At 42.9% G+C, this 17,822-nt stretch overlaps 1 pseudogene; it reads left to right on the top strand.

Annotated features, from left to right (window-relative positions):
* The first annotated feature begins 1,461 nt into the window (after positions 1-1,461).
* LOC122109309 overlaps positions 1,462-17,822 on the top strand; it is a 28,768-nt pseudogene continuing 12,407 nt past the window's right edge.

Here is a 17,822-nt window from a genome sequence, read left to right on the forward strand (position 1 = left end):
CACTTCAGGGATTAAGTTACTTTAATGGGACATAGCAGATGGATATTTGAAAGACACAGAAGTACATTCTAGGCTCAGGAAATAACACAGTCCTTTACTGGGATCCAGAACACAGAACACTGTCTGGTTAGGACAGTAGTAGCTAAGAAAAGGGAGGAAATGAGTTCAATTTGTAGTAATACTAAAATGTCCAGATGGAAGTACCTGGAGGAAATCTGGGAACAGACAAGATTGTAGAGGCCATGGTAGAAGCCATTATCATAAGAGAAGTGAGCCGGGCGCTGGTGGCTCATGCCTGTAATCCTAGCTACTCAGGAGGCTGAGATCTGAGGATCAGGGTTCAAAGCCAGCCTGGGCAGAAAAGTCCATCAGACTCTTACCTCCAATTAACCACTAGAAAACCAGAAGTGGTGCTGTGGCTCAAGCAGTAGAGCACTGGCCTTGAGCTGAAGAGCACAGGGATAGTGCCCAAGCCCAGAAGCCCCGAGATCAGGACCCACGACTGACCAAAAAAAAAAAAAAAAAAAAGTGAACAACTATTTATAAAATACTATTGATATGCCAGACCAATGCTAAGTATTTTACTAACAACTTTTAACCCAGCGCAGATACTCCTGACTTAATTTTATTTGAAAGGAGACTGATTCTCTAAAGCATAATTTACCAAGACTGTCTGGCCAGTTGATAGTTTTAACTATCAACTGACACTCATGAGTCTGATTCTGGAGCTGTGAACATGGATGAGGCTATTCAAGAATGGAAGAAAGGGGGGTGGAAGGGGGGAGGGGGAGGAGATGGGAAGGGATGAGAAGAGGAAACAAAGGAGGAGGCAACAATGCTTGATAAGAAATGCACTCATTACCTTGCCCATGTAATTGTAACCTCTCTGTATGGTATTTTCACAAGTTAAAAAAAAAAAAGGAAGAAAAATGTAGTCTTTATTTCCTTTTTTTTTTTTTTCTTTGGGTCCGGTTGTGGGGCCTGAACTCTGGGCCTGGGCACTGTCCCTCAGCTCTTCAGCTCAAGGCTAGCGCTCTACCACTTGAGCCACAATGCCACTTCTGGCTTTTTTCTTTTTGCTTATGTGGTGCTGAGGAATCGAACCCAGGGCCTCAGGCATGCAAGGCAAGCACTCTACCACTGAGCCACCTTCCCAGCCCCTGTAGTCTTTATTTCCAAAACACAGCAGTCCTCAATTTTTGTGAAGCCTTGACACTCTACTAATTTACTTGCTCAAAATCTTCTGTTGTTCAAAGCTCTTTTTTTTATATCACCTGTGGTCCTTAAAGCCACAGTCCCTATAAATACTGATGGAGCAAACTAAAGCAATAAGGAAAAGTACGGACTTACATGACAAGATGTCCCAAGGCAGGCAGCTCCAGGGTTGATTAATTCAGCAATTCCATGTAATCAAGAGCCCTGTTTTTTGTTTTGTTTTTTTATCCATTCTTCATCGTTAGCATGTCATGTAAGCCCCTTGCTAACTCTCCTGATAGACAAAAGATAGCTGCCAGAGTTGAAGTCAACACAACAAGAACTGACAAAACTCATGAGAAAAATTTAGGCCATCTCTCGGTATGTGTTTCTTTTATATTCATGAAGAAACCTTTCCCCAAAGCCACCTAGAAAAAATACGTCCAGAGTTGTTACATATCAATTCCTAATCAAAATTGCTAGCGAAGGGAATGGAGTTGTTTCATTGCTTTAGTAAAATGGAAGGCCCTATAGAGGACGGTGGATCAATAACAGCAACAATAACAAAATGAAGGTTGTCTTAGAAAGGTTTGGAGTGAGGGGTGGGGGAGGAAGGGGGTGGGAAGCTGAGATTTGGCAATGAAGACATTGGGTGGGCAATCTTCATGTCTGTTGCATTTTGATCTGCGCAGTGTACTATTAATGGCAGTGCCATCTCCCCTAAAAGGGGAAAAATTGTTGAAGAAGGGTATCCCTTCCTTCCTTCCTTCCTTCCTTCCTTTCTTTCTTTCTTTCTTTCTTTCTTTCTTTCTTTCTTTCTTTCTTTCTTTCTTTCTTTCTCTTTCTTTCTTTCTTTCTTTCTTTCTCTTTCTTTCTTTCTTTCCTTCCCTCCCTGTCTCCTTCCTTCCTTCTTTCTTTCTTTCTTTCTCTCTTTCTTTCTTTCTTCCTTCCTTTCTTTTTTTTCTGTTCTTTTTTTTGTCGGTCATGGGACTTGAACTCTGGGCCTGAGCACTGCCCCTCAGCTCTTCAGCTCAAGGCAAACACTCTACCACTTGAGCTACAGTGCCACTTCCAGCTTTCTGGTTGCTCATTGGAGATAAGAGTGTCATGGACTTTCCTGCCTGGGCTGGCTTTGAGCCACAATCCTCAGATCTCAGCCTCCTGAGTAGGGTTACAGGTGTGCACTGGCGCCTGGCAGATATCACTTTTTTGGATGTGTAAAACAATATGTATAGGGTATGTGAATAGCATGAGGGTATTAAATTGTGATAGGGAATTGGTCAGAGAAAAATATTGAAATAGATTCTTTGGGATAGGGGGTTAGTCATAAAAAAAAAAAAAAGGAACTTGAGAAACAGGGATGAATATCAGTGTGCTTTTATCAGGATGTGAAGATTACTGGCCAACCTGAACTGTGCTGTACTGAGTGCATTCATAGGAAGAGCCACAAGCCATCTGATAGTGGTAGTAGGGATTTTTATAGTTCTCTCTGAATACTTCGTGTATTCTGTTTCCTTCCAGGTTCTGATCCATACATAAAATAGCAGTCAGTGTTCACTCAGTGGTTTTTTTTTTTCTTATGCCATTTACTCTACTCAATTCTTACTTGACAGCCACTCACTTGTTAAATCTTTACAAGTGAAAAGGATGTAATTATTGCCTTTTTGACAAAGAGGACTCGGAAGCACAGGAATGTTAAATAATTATTATAAGAAAGTGGTTGAATGGGGATTAGAAGAAAAATAGCATTGACAATTTCACATGCTGACAGTCTTCACTTTCTACAGTTCAAGACTAAAAATGGCTGTGCAAGATGAAACCATGCAAAGTGATTTTCATAACTCACAGGGTAACTTACAGTTGTTTTCTAACTTTTAGGAATGTTGGTGAAGCCAGCTTCAAGTGGCTCATGCCTAACCCTAGCTATTCATAAGGCTGAGATCTGAGGACTGAAGTTCAAAGCCAGCTGGGACAAGAAAGACCGTGAGACTCTTACTTCCAATTAACACTAAAAAGCCAGGAGCAGAGCTATGGCTCAAGTGGTACAGCTCCAGCCTTGAGTGAAAAAGCTAGAGGACTGTGCCCTTCCCTGAATTCAAGCCCGAGGACTGGCACACACAAAAAAGGAATGTCAAAACATTTCTTTAAGCCAGGCACCAGTAGCTCACGCCTGTAATTTTAGCTACTCAGGAGGCTTAGATCTGAGGATCGTGACTCAAAGCAGCCCAGGAAGGAAAATTCATGAGATTCTTTTTTTTTTTTTTTTTTTTTTTTTTTGGGTCCGGTCATGGGGCCTGAACTCTGGGCCTGGGCGCTGTCCCTCAACTCTTCAGCTTAAGGCTAGCGCTCTACCACTAGAGCCACAGCGCCACTTCTGGCTTTTTTCTTTTTGCTTATGTGGTCTGAGGAATCGAACCCAGGGCCTCATGCATGCAAGGCAAGCACTCTACCACTGAGCCACCTTCCCAGCCCCTCATGAGATTCTTATCTCCAATTAACCACCAGAAAATTGGAAGGGGCACTGTGGTTCAAGTGGTAGAGCACTCACCTGGAGCTGAAGAGCTCAGGGACAGAGCCCAGGCCCAGAGTTCAAGCCCCACAACCACCACCACCACCACCACCAACAACAACAACAACAAAACATTCTTTTACTGCTGGTGGGACACATATAGAGAAACAAAGATCTTGGTAAAACAAATACTTACTTAGTACACTATAATTAAAAACACTGAAAATAAACCTTTTAGCCAGGTGATGGTGGCTCACACCTATAATCATAGCTACTCAGAAGGCCAAGATTTGAAGATCACAGTTTGCAGCCAGCCCAGGCAGAAAAGTCTGTGAGACTTTTTTTTTAAATTGTAAAGGTGATGTATAGAGGGGTTACAGTTACATAAGTCAGGTAATGAGTTCCTTCCTTCCTTCCTTCCTTCCTTCCTTCCTTCCTTCCTTTCTTTCTTTCTTCCTTTCTTTCCAGAACAGGCTTTAATCATGGCTGCAGAGGGACTCTATGTAACACCTAGCACGGTCAGAGAAACAAAGAGCAGGGAGTGAGGAATTTTGAGGTTTGTATGCATTGTAGGGTGAGAGTCTTTGGAATTTAGTGCACACTGTCCTGTTTGGGGCTTTCTGGTAGGGTATCCTCCTGACGCTGAAAGTCTGGCGCTTTCAGATTAGGTCAGGGGTGAGGTTTTCCTGAGAACCAAGAGGGGCTCCTGGGGGCGGTGGGGGGGCGGTGGGGGGGGCGGGGGGGGCGGTGGGGGGGGCGGTGGGGGGGGGCGGCGGGGGGGCGGTGGGGGGGGTGGGGGGGCGGCGGGGGGGCGGTGTGGGGGGCGGTGTGGGGGGCGGGGGGGGGGCGGGGGGGCGGTGGGGGGGGCGGTGGGGGGGCAGTGGGGGGGCGGGGGGGGGTGTGGGGGGGCGGTGTGGGGGGGTGGGGGGGTCAGTGGGCCACGGAAGCAACATGGAGTTATGAGAACAAAGCAGATCCCCATCATTTGAGACCCTGAAAAAGTTAAGTGATGCTGCAGTCTTTTCTGGCTCTTTCCAGCTGGCGTGGGGGCATTGAGGAGTTGCTGGAGCTGGGGTCTTCAGTGTTCAGGTCTGCACTGGGAAGGGTAGGGTGGTATAAGCGAAGCTTCAGGTTGCCTGCAGTTATAGCATGGCCTTGGCATGCTTCTTCCTGAGTGAAGGTTCATTGTCTTCACACGAGACCCCTGTAGTAAAGGCAGCAAAAATCGTACATGTTTTTTTGAATAGGGTCACTCCCTCCTTCATTGTGTGAGACTCTTATCTCCAATGAACTACTTAGAAAAACTAGAAATGGCACTGTGGCTCAAGTGGTAGAGTGATAGCCTTGAGCAAAAGAAGCTCAGGGATAGTGCCCAGGCCCTGAGTTCAGTCCCCAGGACTGGCAAAAAAGAAAGAAAGAAAGAAAGAAAGAAAGAAAGAAAGAAAGAAAGAAAGAAAGAAAGAAAGAAAGAAAGAAAGAAAGAAAGAAAGAAAGAAAGAAAGAAAGAAAGAAAGAAAGAAAGAAAGATTGATTTTAATTAAATAATATTTTAATTAAATAAGCATGTTTTATTTGTAACTTAGTGCTAACAGCACTTGCCTTCCCATTGCTTGACTCACAGTATGGAGCAAACTGCTCCTGTGCCTTGTGCGTGGTACTCCTCAGCTTGATTCAGTAGCCAGCATTTTATGCTTTGCACTGTCAGCGCTGAGAGCATCACCAGGAATGCCTAGAATATGGAATTTCATCTCAGTGTTACTTCCTCTGGGAACTCTTCATCCCTTTGACCTTTGATCAAAACCACTTCCCCCAGTTGAGTCCATGTTCTGTCTTCTCTGAGCTGCTCTGGCAGCACATGCTGAGTCTTGAAGCGCCCGCTTCCCACAGTCATTTACATGCAGCTCCGGTTTCATGTCCAATGTTCACATTTTTTTATTTCTTTGGTGCATATTCATGGTTTTATTTTGAGGGGTGGGGGAACACGTCTCTCAATTTTCCATTTTTGTAAACTGTCACGTGGGTTTATCATGAGGAAATACAGCCACACACTTCCTGTCTGAGCTAAACAACAGAAGGGCAGTTACCAGTCAGATAGATACTGAGAGAAGTGACGTGCCTGGCCACTGATAATGGTGTGGATCTGTTGTTTATGCAGTGATGTACGGACAGAAGTGCCAACAGCATAGCTTAGTCTCTGTGCAATTGCTCCCAGTGTATATACCATAGAAACTGAAATTCAAAGTACATGATGAGATGGCTGGTGTTATTTAAACCATGGTAACTGAAATCCATGCACGTCGCATCTGTGCAAAGTGAGGGCCACCTGTATATACAAAGTAGGGAGATTAGTAAAATAATGCCCCTGTGTGTCCAACACGTCACTTTAACCATTACCAACTCATGGCAAATGTCCATTTTGCAATATTCCCCTACTCACTCTCCAATTTTATATTATTTTGAATCAAATCCCTGACATCCCAATTTTATGTACAACTATCTCTATTCTCAATTCAAAATCGGAGTCTGGACTCGTAAACAATCGCAGCCTCCAGCTTCCTGGTGGAGGTCAGAGATCCAGAGAAATGGCATGGTGCCTTAACAGGTCTTCATTCCTTTCCTCCTGATGGCAACCGGGAGAAGTATAGTCCACTCTCTTCAGATGGGGAAACGGAGGCACAGAAGTGCTAAGTGACTTGCTTACTATCACAAAGTAAATAGTTGAGTGAGGCTTTTAAATTCCCATTTCCTGATTCTACATCCTGTTCTTTTTTCTAAACAACATAATCGCAACGAAGGGGTCCTTACCCATCATTGGCTTTCCTTTCTTCTGTGCCCAATCTCAGATGCCACTCAATCTCCTGCTATGGCCAAGAATTTAGGAATGCCATCATTTTCTTCACCTCCAGTTTTACTGGAATATACTTTCAATCGGGAGGGGGAAAAAGACTGAAAGAGAAGCCACATGGAGCAGATTATTGCATGGAGAACTACTAGACCCCCAGTGGCCTTAGCTGGATTTAGTCGAAATGACTCCACCCACTGCTTGCACCCCTTAGCTCTGGATGAGCTGTGGACTCCAGCCTCCTGGGACTGAACCTATAACCTGGGAAGGAAGGTTCCCCCGGGAGATCTGATACTGTGAAAACAATGGAGGAGAAAGGGGAAAGTGGGGTTGGTGAGTGGAAGAAAGGAGCAAAAAGAAGGAGAAGGAGAAAAAGGAGGAGGAGTAAGAGAAAGGGGAAGAGAAATAGGAGGAGTGGGAGAGAGAGGAAAAGGAGAAGAGGTAAGAAATCTTCACCGTCATTCTGTGGGCACCTCTCTGAACACTGTCACTAATTCTGATGGGACTTGCTGAGCCTCAACTGTAATTCTCACGTGCTGGAAGAATAGACCTCAGGATGGCTTCGCGGTGGTCTCTTTCCGTTATTTTTCACCACTCTTTCTGAATTCCCTGTGAATCTTCTACTTCAAAACAAAGACATTTTCTCTCCTGCTTGTGGAGGGAGGCAACAAGGACAGAGGCCTCTCAGTGCCCCTCCCCCTTGAGCTATAGTTTCCAAACAGTCTCAGAAATGACTTTGAATGTAGCTGGGTCGCAGGAGGCACTAAGAACAGAAGCATTGAGGGTCCCAGGCACCATGGTCTTATATATGGTGTCCCATCAATTGAAAAGACAGTCACTGTTTTGTCTTCTCAAATCCACTTTCATTCTCAAATCCTTATTTTTGATAATAGCATCACACACACACACTTTCCTCTGGGGAATTTCCTCTCCCCATCTAAGTGATTCCTGTGTCTGACTACTCGTCATCACAAAATGTCTCCCCTCATGGAGGTCGACTGGTAACCCAGAGCTTGACTAGGTGGGTACTGGGAAAGAGAAGTGTTCCTCCTTTTCAGGTTTGCTAAGCCAAAGTTAATTTGCAGTTTAATTTAACTTTGGTTAATATGATTCCTCATATAGTGAAAGCTCTTTTGCACTAGAAAAGAAAGAGGCAGAATTGATGTGTGTGTGTGTGTCTGTCTGAATGTATAGACAAGTTATTAAAATATTTATCTCTAGATAGATCTGTTTGCCTGACACCTTTGTATAGTCTACATGAAGTAATAATATAACTAGTAATGGCTCTGTGTGTGTGTGTGTGTGTGTGTGTGTGTGTGTGTGTGTGTGTGTTATTTAAGTTGGGGCTTTCATATAGAGAGAGAATCCTGATAAACTGTTTCAGTTCTTTAAACAGGCTCCAAGAAGGCCCTTGTCCAATAGTCATGTAGAGAGTACTAGGGAGCCAAGGTTCATCTCAGGTCTCTGAATCCCCATCTCTACAGCTGACACTCTGCCAAGCTGCCTCCCAAGGATGGGTTAAACTTGGTCCTGCCCCAAAAATGCAAAGTCTGCAAGGAAAGTGAGAGCTTTGTACAACTAAAATGACAGAACATTATGTTGTAACAGACACAAATACAATTCAGCAGAGTCCACAGGGGAGAAAGTACATAAGAACTAATTTTGCCTCAAGTTATTGCGGATCCAGTTTGGGAGAAGGGATTCCTAATTACTTCAGTATCCAAGGAAACCCCAGAGTGGCCTCAAATCACTTCAGGTATTCACAGGCACTGGCCATTTGTTGATGTACAACCATCAGCTTTCCCAATCTTGAAGAGAAACGTATGGCTGCAAGCTGTAATCACTATTTGCAGAGCTCAGTGTTGTTTGTGACTTTGTCATTCATATTTGCAGTTACCCTGAAACCTTTGCTCTCAAGGGCCCTGCCTTGCTCCCGTTCCTGGTCGCTGCTCTGCTGCTTAATCTGTCATCTGTCTCCATTGCTTCCTGCAACAACCACAGTGAGCCTGAGTGGAAAAAAGTAAGTCTGGATATTTATTTCCCAGGCATTTACCAAAAGAAAAGAATTTGCACCTGCTGTTTGCAAGCTTGTTGCAAGAATGTGCAGTACATTCAGTTGCACCTCCTGTTTTCAGGCAATAGTCTAAAAGTCACTATCAACGTTTTCTTTTTCTTACTCTAGATCATTTAAAGTTGGGAATATAACCCACAGACCCCTTTATCCATTCTTTCTCATATACAGGTGGAAAAATAATTCAATGATCCCACTGAGTGACCCATGTAAAGTACATTTGGTGGGGAATCAGATGTACATATGCTTTAGCAATCAGGGCATAAACGGGTCATAGTCAAATTGCAATGCATAATTGTCTTTAGATATAATTACTAGAAACTTAAATGCCAAAAATAAACTGAAGTAAATATGTACCCTTAGTCACCTTTTGAGAGATGGAATTAAATTAACAAGAAACTATCATTTGAGGCCAGAATTGCAGCAGTTGGAGACCGTGACTCACACAACACCACTGATGATGGTAGACTGAGGATAAAGCACCTGTCCCAGTGTAGAAGCAGTCAAGGAAGGGAAGTCTCCCTCTGTGCTTTGTGCTAAGCAACATTTTCCTCAGAAGCCAAACTCCTTAGTGAAGCACTAAAACAGAATGCTCAAAATGTCGTAGTTCACTGGCTTCTGTTTATGAACTCCAAGTTGGATTGACCTCTAACAATTCACTTAGAAAGTTTAACTAGTAAACCGATCTTAGATGTATATAGAAATGTTATAGTCTAGGTCTAGAAACCCACTCACAGGCTCCTGTGTTGAAGGTTTATTTCCCAATATAGCAACGTTCAGAAGTGAGACTTTGGGGGAAGGATTGGATCATGAAGTCTCTGAACTTATCAAAGGAGGAACCCACGGATGAGTTCATACTTTCATGAGCTATGGGCAGGCGATGAAAACTTAGTGGGTGGGATCTAGTTAAAAGGAATGGATCTTGTCCCTGGCCCATTCTCAGTCTCTCTTTATCTGTCTTTGTTTGTCTGTCTGTCTCTCTGTCTCTTCTTTTCTTATGAAGCAAGCAGCTCCACTGCACCCAACCTCTCTGACACAATACTCTGCCTAACTATTAGCCTGGGAGCAATGGCACCAAGTGACCATGAACGGAAACTTCTAAAGCTATGAGCCAAAATAAATCTTTCCTCTTTGAAGTTGATATTTTGTCATAATGACAGAAAAGTGACTAACACATAGGGCATATATGAATTTGTAAATAGTTCATCCCAAAGGATAAAGAGGAAGACTTGCTTTCTTGGGTCATATTTGTGTGTGTGTGTGTGTGTGTGTGTGAGCGCGTGCGTGCATGTGCGTGCACACACACGTACACAGGCGCTCACCAGTCCAGGGGGTTGAACTCAGGGGCTGTGCACTGTCTCTAAAGTTTTTTTTTGTTTTTTGTTTTTGTTTTTTGCTCAGTGTTCTACCACTTGAGCCACAGCTCCACATTTTGTTTTGTGGTGGTTAATTGAAGATAAGAGTCTCACAGACTTTCCTGCCTGGGCCAGTTTCAAACTGTGACCCTCAGAACTCAGCCTTCTGAGTAAGCTATTGGCAACTGCTTTTGGTCAGTTTTAATACCAAATAGACCTTGGGTAAAATTTAAGAATTGGTGGCTGGAAACCTAGAACCCAATTGAATTATTATCTTAGGAATTTTAGGCAACAAGATATAAGATTGAGATCTCTATTGGAACCTTCTTGATTTCCACTGTCAGTGTTCGGCCAAGGCTTGGCATGATGGGGCAAACCTATAATCTCACTCATGAGGGAGGCAGAGGTAGGAAATATATGGTCTGAGGCTGGCCTCAGACAAAAGCAGACTGCACCTGAAAACCAAACTAAAGTATAAAGTGCTGAAAGCAAGGCTCAAGTGGTAAAGTGCTTGTCTGACAAGTCTAAGTTCAAACCTCAGGACTTTCTTCACCCCTCTCCCCACCAGCAACAACAACCACAAGCATACATAAATAGATAATAAATAAATGAAAGAGAGTAAGTTAAGGCAAGACCTCAGACAAAAGCTAAACACCTAAGCATGGTCTGACACTCCCAGTCAGATTAGGGTCCAAGTTAATTTGTCTTGGAAGTTTCTTCATGCTTAATAATTCAACATAGAAAAAGAAATCTCAAAGCAATGAAGAGAAGGGTTAGTAACTCAGAGAAAATTATATTTTATTTGAGGCTTAAAAATTATCTGAAAGAGCCAGGCACTAGTGGCTTATGCCTATAACCCTAGCTACTCAGGAGTCTGAGATTGCAGTTCAAAGCCAGCCAAGACAGGAAAGTCAATGAGAGTCTAATCAATAATTAACTACCAAAAAATCCAGAAGTGGAGCTGTGGATCAAGTGGTAGAGAACTAGCCTTGAACAAAAAGCTGAAGGACAGTGCCCAGGTCCTGAGTTCAAATCCCAGGACAGGTTATACCCCCCACCATGTGAGTGCGCGTCGCACATGCGCACGCGTGCACACAGACACACACACACACACACACACACACACACACACACACACACACACACACATATACAGACTTAGCTGAAAGAGTAAGGAGCAGTCTGCCAGAAAACCTTCAGCGCTGCTTTACAAAGGGTACAATGCCCTATATTTCTACCTTAGAAACAACACTTAGTAATTGTGTAACACCTTTAACCTCTCAAAACACATTTGCATGCATTACTGAAGTCTCCAGGGAAGTGTAATTTTTGAGGTGACCTGAGGTAAATCACAGTTCCCTGAACTCATTTTTCCTTCTTTTCTCAACCCTCTCTTTCCTTCCTTTTAGATTTATATTCTTCCTATTTTCCCCCTTTCTTTCTTATTTTTTCTATTCTGTTTCTTGGCTTGGTTATGTCTTGATTTAAAAAAAAAAAAACTATAGGGCTTTTCAGGAATCCTCATAATTCAAGAGGTGGCTGATTCTAGAATCAACATCTAATTCAACTTAAGGTCCTTTTTAAATTTCAAAATATGTGTCTTTCCCAGTGAGTTAGGTGGCCCTGGTTGAAAAGACCCTTCCTTCCTGGGTAGATACCAAAGTGAGCATGTTTGTATGGTGAGAATCATCCACGTTGGTGTAGCTCATGTCATGTCATGATCTCAGTCAGCCAGCATAGCTGTGAAATGGCCTTAACTGTGTCTCCTAGCAACCCAAATTTAAATTCTGAAGTCCAACACTCCAGTACCTCAGAGTACAACCTTATTTGGGGATGAGGTCTTAGCAAAGATGATCAAGTTAAAATGAGATCATACAGGAGGACTCTAGGCCAATATTGGGTTTTATTAGGACTGATGTTCTTATAAGAGGAAATTAGAATCAGACAAATACAGAGAGAAGATCAGGTGAAGACACAGAAAAAAGGTGGCAGTCCACAAGCCAAGGAAAAAGGCCTAAAACAGATTCTTATCTCATGGCCTTCAGAAGGAACGCGTCGGTCTCACATTTAGATCTCAGGCTTCTAGCCTCTAAAACAGCCAGAAAATGTATTTCTGTGGTTTAAGCCAAGCAGCGCATAGTATTTTGTTACAACATCCCTACACAAGTTAAGGGAACCCAAGAGATTAATTTGTCCTTACCTCCTCACAGGATTGTTTTAAGAACTAAATGAGCTAAGACAATGAAAGCACTTCACAATTAAACTTAGAACAAAGATGAAAGAGACATATTTTTGGTCTTTTTTTTTTTTTTTTAAAGAAACTCAATGGATGAAGTGTAGCTGAAAGAGAACATGCTGAAATACTCAGTTATATAAACAACTTTATTTATGCATTTTTAAATTTTTAGTTGTGGGGCTTGACCTTGGGGCCTGATTGCTGTCCTAGAGTTCTTTTGTTCAAGGCTAGTGCTCTACCACTTTGAGCCACAGTGCTACTTTTGATTTTCTGGTGGTTAATTGGAGATGAGAGTCTCATAGACTTTCTTGCCTAGGCTGGCTTTGAAGCACCATCCTCAGATCTAAGATTCCTGAATAGCTAGGATTACAGGCATGAGCCACCAGCTTCTGGCTGTACACAACTTTATTTAGTCTGTGAGGTATGGAATGAATATGTGCCAGGGTTACCTGGTACACAGATAGCAGTTACAAACAAGATGGCTGATGTCAAGTCAACTTGGATCTCCACAGTACAAATATGGTGGTGTTCCATGACTACCATATTTTAAATTACTATATTTAAAAAGTAACTCCTCTGAAACTACTGCAGGACAGAGTAGGAGAGAACTTATTGGCACAGGCAGGATCTTCCTGAACAGAGTCCTAGGGTCGCGACAAATTGGAGAGAGACTGGACAAATGGGATTACCTTAAAATAAAAAGTTTCTGCAAAGACAAAGAAATAGCAACCAAACTAGAAAGACAGCCAACTAATTGGGAAAAAATGTTTACCAGCAAGATATCAGACAAGGGTCTAATACCCATTATTTATAGGAAACTCAAGAAACTAACACCTCATAAATCATGAAATGGGCAAGGGAACTAAAGAGAGACTTCTCAAAGAAGAGATAAAAATGGCAAAGAAACACATGAGGCAATGTTTATCATCCCTGGCTGTAAAGGAAATGCAAATAAAAACAACCCTGAGATACCACCCCAGTCAGAATGGCCCACATCCTAAAGTCAGCCAACGACAAATGCTGGAGGGAATGTGGAGAAAGAGGAACTCTACTGCATTGCTGGTGGGAATGTACACTAATACAACCACTTTGGAAAAGTCTGGAGATACCTCAGGAAGCTAAATATAGACCTCCCCTATGACCCAGCCATACCACTACTAGGCATCTACCCTGAGCAACAGGAACCAGTATACAAAGACACATCTACCTCCATGTTTATTGCAGCACTGTTCACAATAGCCAAGATTTGGAAACAACCCAGATGCCCCACTACTGATGAGCGGATCCAAAAATGGTGGTACCTATATACAATGGAATATTATGCAGCCATTAGAAAGGACAAATAATGGCATTTGCAGGGAAATGGATGGAACTAGAGCAGATTATTTTGAGTGAAGTAAGCCAAGAACAAAGAGACAAATGGCACATGGTCTCCCTGATATGTGGATGCTAAAGCCGATATGACAAAGTAACAGGACTCAAGAAACAAAGGACAGCCACCCATTTTGTCATATCATTGCTAAATGACTCCATGTTCTTGACCATATATATGGTAAATATACACATGCAACAGAGGGAAGCCAGGAGGAGGAACAGAATAAGTGGGAACAGCCCACACTAAGCAAAAGGAAAGAAATGTAAACATCACCCGATGTGGAAAAAATAACTTGTATTGTCAAAGCTCATAGAATTCACAAACTGTATAGACCATGATAATGGCAATTTGCCTTGTGAAAGTTAAAATGTGTTTGTGACTCTAAGTATCACTATTCCACAATGCTGTGAAATATGTGAAATTTATGTAATCACCTAATCTCAATTAAAAAAAAAAAAGTGAGAGAAGGGATGGGTTAAGAGAGATAGGTGGGGGGTTGGGAAGGTGGCTCAGTGGTAGAGCGCTTGCCTTGCATGCATGAGGCCCTGGGTTCGATTCCCCAGCACCACATAAGCAAAAAGAAAAAAGCCGGAAGTGGCGCTGTGGCTCAAGTGGTAGAGTGCTAGCCTTGAGCTGAAGAGCTGAGGGACAGTGCCCAGGCCCAGAGTTCAGGCCCCACGACTGGACCCAAAAAAAAAAAAAGAGAGATGGGTGACAATGTTGTCAGACACTTTGTACTCATATACTGTTTTGTAGAATGGGAACTTTTTTGTACAACTACTTAAAGATAATAAAAAAAAATCCTACTGTGGGCTGGGAAGGTGGCTCAGTGGTAGAGCGCTTGCCTTGCATGCCTGAGGCCCTGGGTTCGATTCCTCAGCACCACATAAGCAAAAAGAAAAAAGCTGGAAGTGATGCTGTGGCTGAAGTGGTAGAGCGCTAGCCTTGACCTGAAGAACTGAGGGACAGCGCCCAGGCCCAGAGTTCAGGCCCCATGACCGGACCCAAAAAAAAAAACAAAAAAAAAAATCCTACTGTGTAAAAAAAAAAAGTAACTCCTCTTTCACATGTGCACACAGAATCCCTTTCTCAGATTTACTTTTTCCTCTAAATCTTACCCACTTTCTTTCTTTCTTTTTTTTTTTTTTTTTGGTCGGTCGTGTGGCTTGAACTCTGGGCTTGGACGCTGTCCCTCAGCTCTTCAGCTCAAGGCGAGCACTCTACCGTTTGAGCCACAGTGCCACTTCTGGTTTTCTAGTGGTTTATTGGAGATAAGAGTCTCACTGACTTTCCTTGCCCAGGCTGGCTTTGAACCGTAATCCTCAGGTCTCAGCCTCCTCAGTAGCTAGGATTACAGTCATGAGCCACTGGCATTCGGCCCACTTTCTATCATATTACATGTTTCATAGAGATTTTGCTTCTTGCCTAGCTCTTCTATTCTTTCAAGAAACTAACTCAAGAAGTCTCACAAGAATATTAATCCCTTTGGAGAGCATGCCCACAATGACCTAAAGTCCTCCCACTGAAGGCCACAGTGGACACCAAGCTTTCAATATATGAACCCTCGGTGGGCAAACCACGTTCACACTAATAGCGTCCAGCACTTAGGATGTAAGGAAAGGACATAGGCTGAAGGTAGCTCAGACATGGATCACTAGGGTGTATGGACCTTGTTGCCTAGGCTATGTTCAAGCTAGAATGATCTTCAATACTAAGCATGCAAAAGGAAGCCACCATGCATATTGTTATGTGTCACCTAGGGAAAGCTACGCATACTGAACAGTGAGGCACACACTATGAGGATGTAAAAATCAATAAATCTTAGCAGAGTTGCACAAGGCCACTTCACAGGTTAAAAATGAAAGTCTCTTGGATATGCAAAGCAGGAATCTCACTGATTCATGGGTTAACATAACTGAACACAGAATGAGTTGACCTCTGGCTGGAATGAAGAGTGATAGTTGTTAATTAAACTGTGGACAGAAAAGGGTGTACTGAGAGACCTTAGTGTCCTCAGTCCCAGAGTAGAGAGTGCCTGGACTGGAGATACAGATATCAGACCTTTCTGAGAAGAGACTCTGCTGGGGACGAAATCCAGTATCTAGGAATTACTGTTTGCCAGCAAGGAATGTAGACCTGGGGTCCAAATATAATAAAAATTATCGAGGGTGAAGAGATATCTGCCTCATGAAGTATGATGATATGTGCATTTTCAGAAGGAAAAAGTAGAGGAAAGATCAATTTGAAAAGTCACAATGCTCTGAGGGCATAATTAAGAATCTCCAGCTGAGGTTTCTTTTACAAAGAATGAGAAAAGTCTTCACTTGTGTGACAGACTGACTTGCTTTTGGAGTTCCATGATCCTGGTGTGGGGTGTGTGTGTGGGGGTGGGGATTGGGGGAGTGTGGGTGTGGGTGTGGATGTTGTGGTGGAAGGGGGTTATAATCATCCTCTATCAATTAACTTATTTATTGAAACATTCTTGCGCCAGTCATTGTGCTAAATCCAGGGGCTACAAAAATAAATGTTAGCCAGTCCAAGTAAGACTCTTAACCTCCCGGATTTGTGTAATCCATAATCCAGTCTGAACAAGTCTTCTCTGGCATCCTCCCTTGGGTGAAGCGTGGCTAAGAGGGGTAGCTACAGCCCAAGGTATGGCAAGCCCAATCAAACAGAACAGAAGACTTGGAAGAAGGGTAGACTGCTGATGCACTGGGAGAGTTTGGTCCCAACCTCTTGCTGGGAATGTTGACTGGGACCCATTAGCACAGAAATGCAGCCCCAATTAGGCTACAGGCATTACCACTAATAATCACTTAGCTAAAATTATCATTGAGCTAAACAAGGGAAGACTTTAGTTAAACAGATCTTTTGAGAATGCCTGCAAGAGGCATTGGAATCATTGTTGATATACTTCATCAACAGTGGAAATGTTGCCAGGGTGCCGGAGTCAAAACAGATGAAATGATGCCTCTCCCAGCTCTGTGGAGAGCTGCCCACCCAAAGCAGCAAGATCAGACTGGGTCACACTTTCTGGTTCTAAAAATAAAGACACATTCTCTGGGTCTTAAAAGGTGCTATTTTTTTTTCTAGAAAACATTTTACACAAGTAATTTCCTAGACTGTGTATATTTTGTATTCTCGTTATGTTTCCCATAGTAGAGAAAAGATATTCAATGTTTATTTTGGATGTAAAGGGAATAAAATATATCCTTGAATTAGGAAAACAGAAAGTCTTCATCCAGTCTTTGTTCAAGTTATTTTCTGTTTTCCTTTTACTGGAAATTTGTGAAGTGTCTTTTGTGCCCAGCACGGGGCTGGGTACCAGAGTGATAGAGCAGGAAGGAAATAGAAGGCAGGTGACAAACAATATGATAGCTGTTATATGATCAGGTTGCAGTCAAGCTGATAAGCTAGTGGAGCTCTTGGTGATTAGGATCCTTGAATATATGATAGAAGGTTGGGAGTAGTAAGTGTACTAGAGGAGTGTCTTCAAGACCAAAATTGTGTGTGTGATTGAGAGAAGCAGGAATTGGAAGGGGGGAAGGTTGAAGCATGATGCCATGAAAAACTCAGTAGATCCTGCTCCAAAACTCAGGGCTTTTCAGAGAGATCTTGAACAGTGTCGAGGCAGCTGTGTCTTTGTTACCCTGTACTGAATGTGATTGCGTGCAGGATCACACCTCCACCTCACTTCTGTGGTTCAGCTTCTTAGCTGTGCTCTTACCGCTCCTCAGAAGTCCATCCTCATCCTTTATTTTATTCCTGGTTCGGCTTTCTTGTGGTCCCAAGAAGAGACTCAGATAAGCTGATGTACCACTTCCCCGCAGGTAACTGCATTTCATTAAATGAACCTACTGCTGCTGGTAAAAGTGGAAGTTACCTCTTGAAGAAGTTAGAGAATAGATCCCTGAGACGGAAGTTTCCATAAGGTGGAATTGTACCAAGATGTCCTACTGTACTGGCTCTTTTTCTACTTGAGCAGGTTTTGGGTGCTTTTTTTTTGGGGGGGGGGTGTTAGTCCTAGGACTTAAACTCAGAGACTGGGTGCTGTTACTTAGCCTTTTCTAGGCTTGTTCAAGGCTGATGCTAGCTATATCACTTGAGCCACAGTTCCATATCCAGCTTTTTGATGGTTAATTGGAGATAAGATTCTCACAGATTTTCCTGATTAGATTGGCTTTGAACCAGATCCTCAGATCTTAGCCTCCTGAGTAGCTAGGATTACAGGCACCCAGCA

This window comes from Dipodomys spectabilis, unplaced genomic scaffold (assembly GCF_019054845.1).
Source record: "Dipodomys spectabilis isolate Male_0828 unplaced genomic scaffold, ASM1905484v1 ptg000069l, whole genome shotgun sequence".
Lineage (NCBI taxonomy): Eukaryota > Metazoa > Chordata > Mammalia > Rodentia > Heteromyidae > Dipodomys > Dipodomys spectabilis.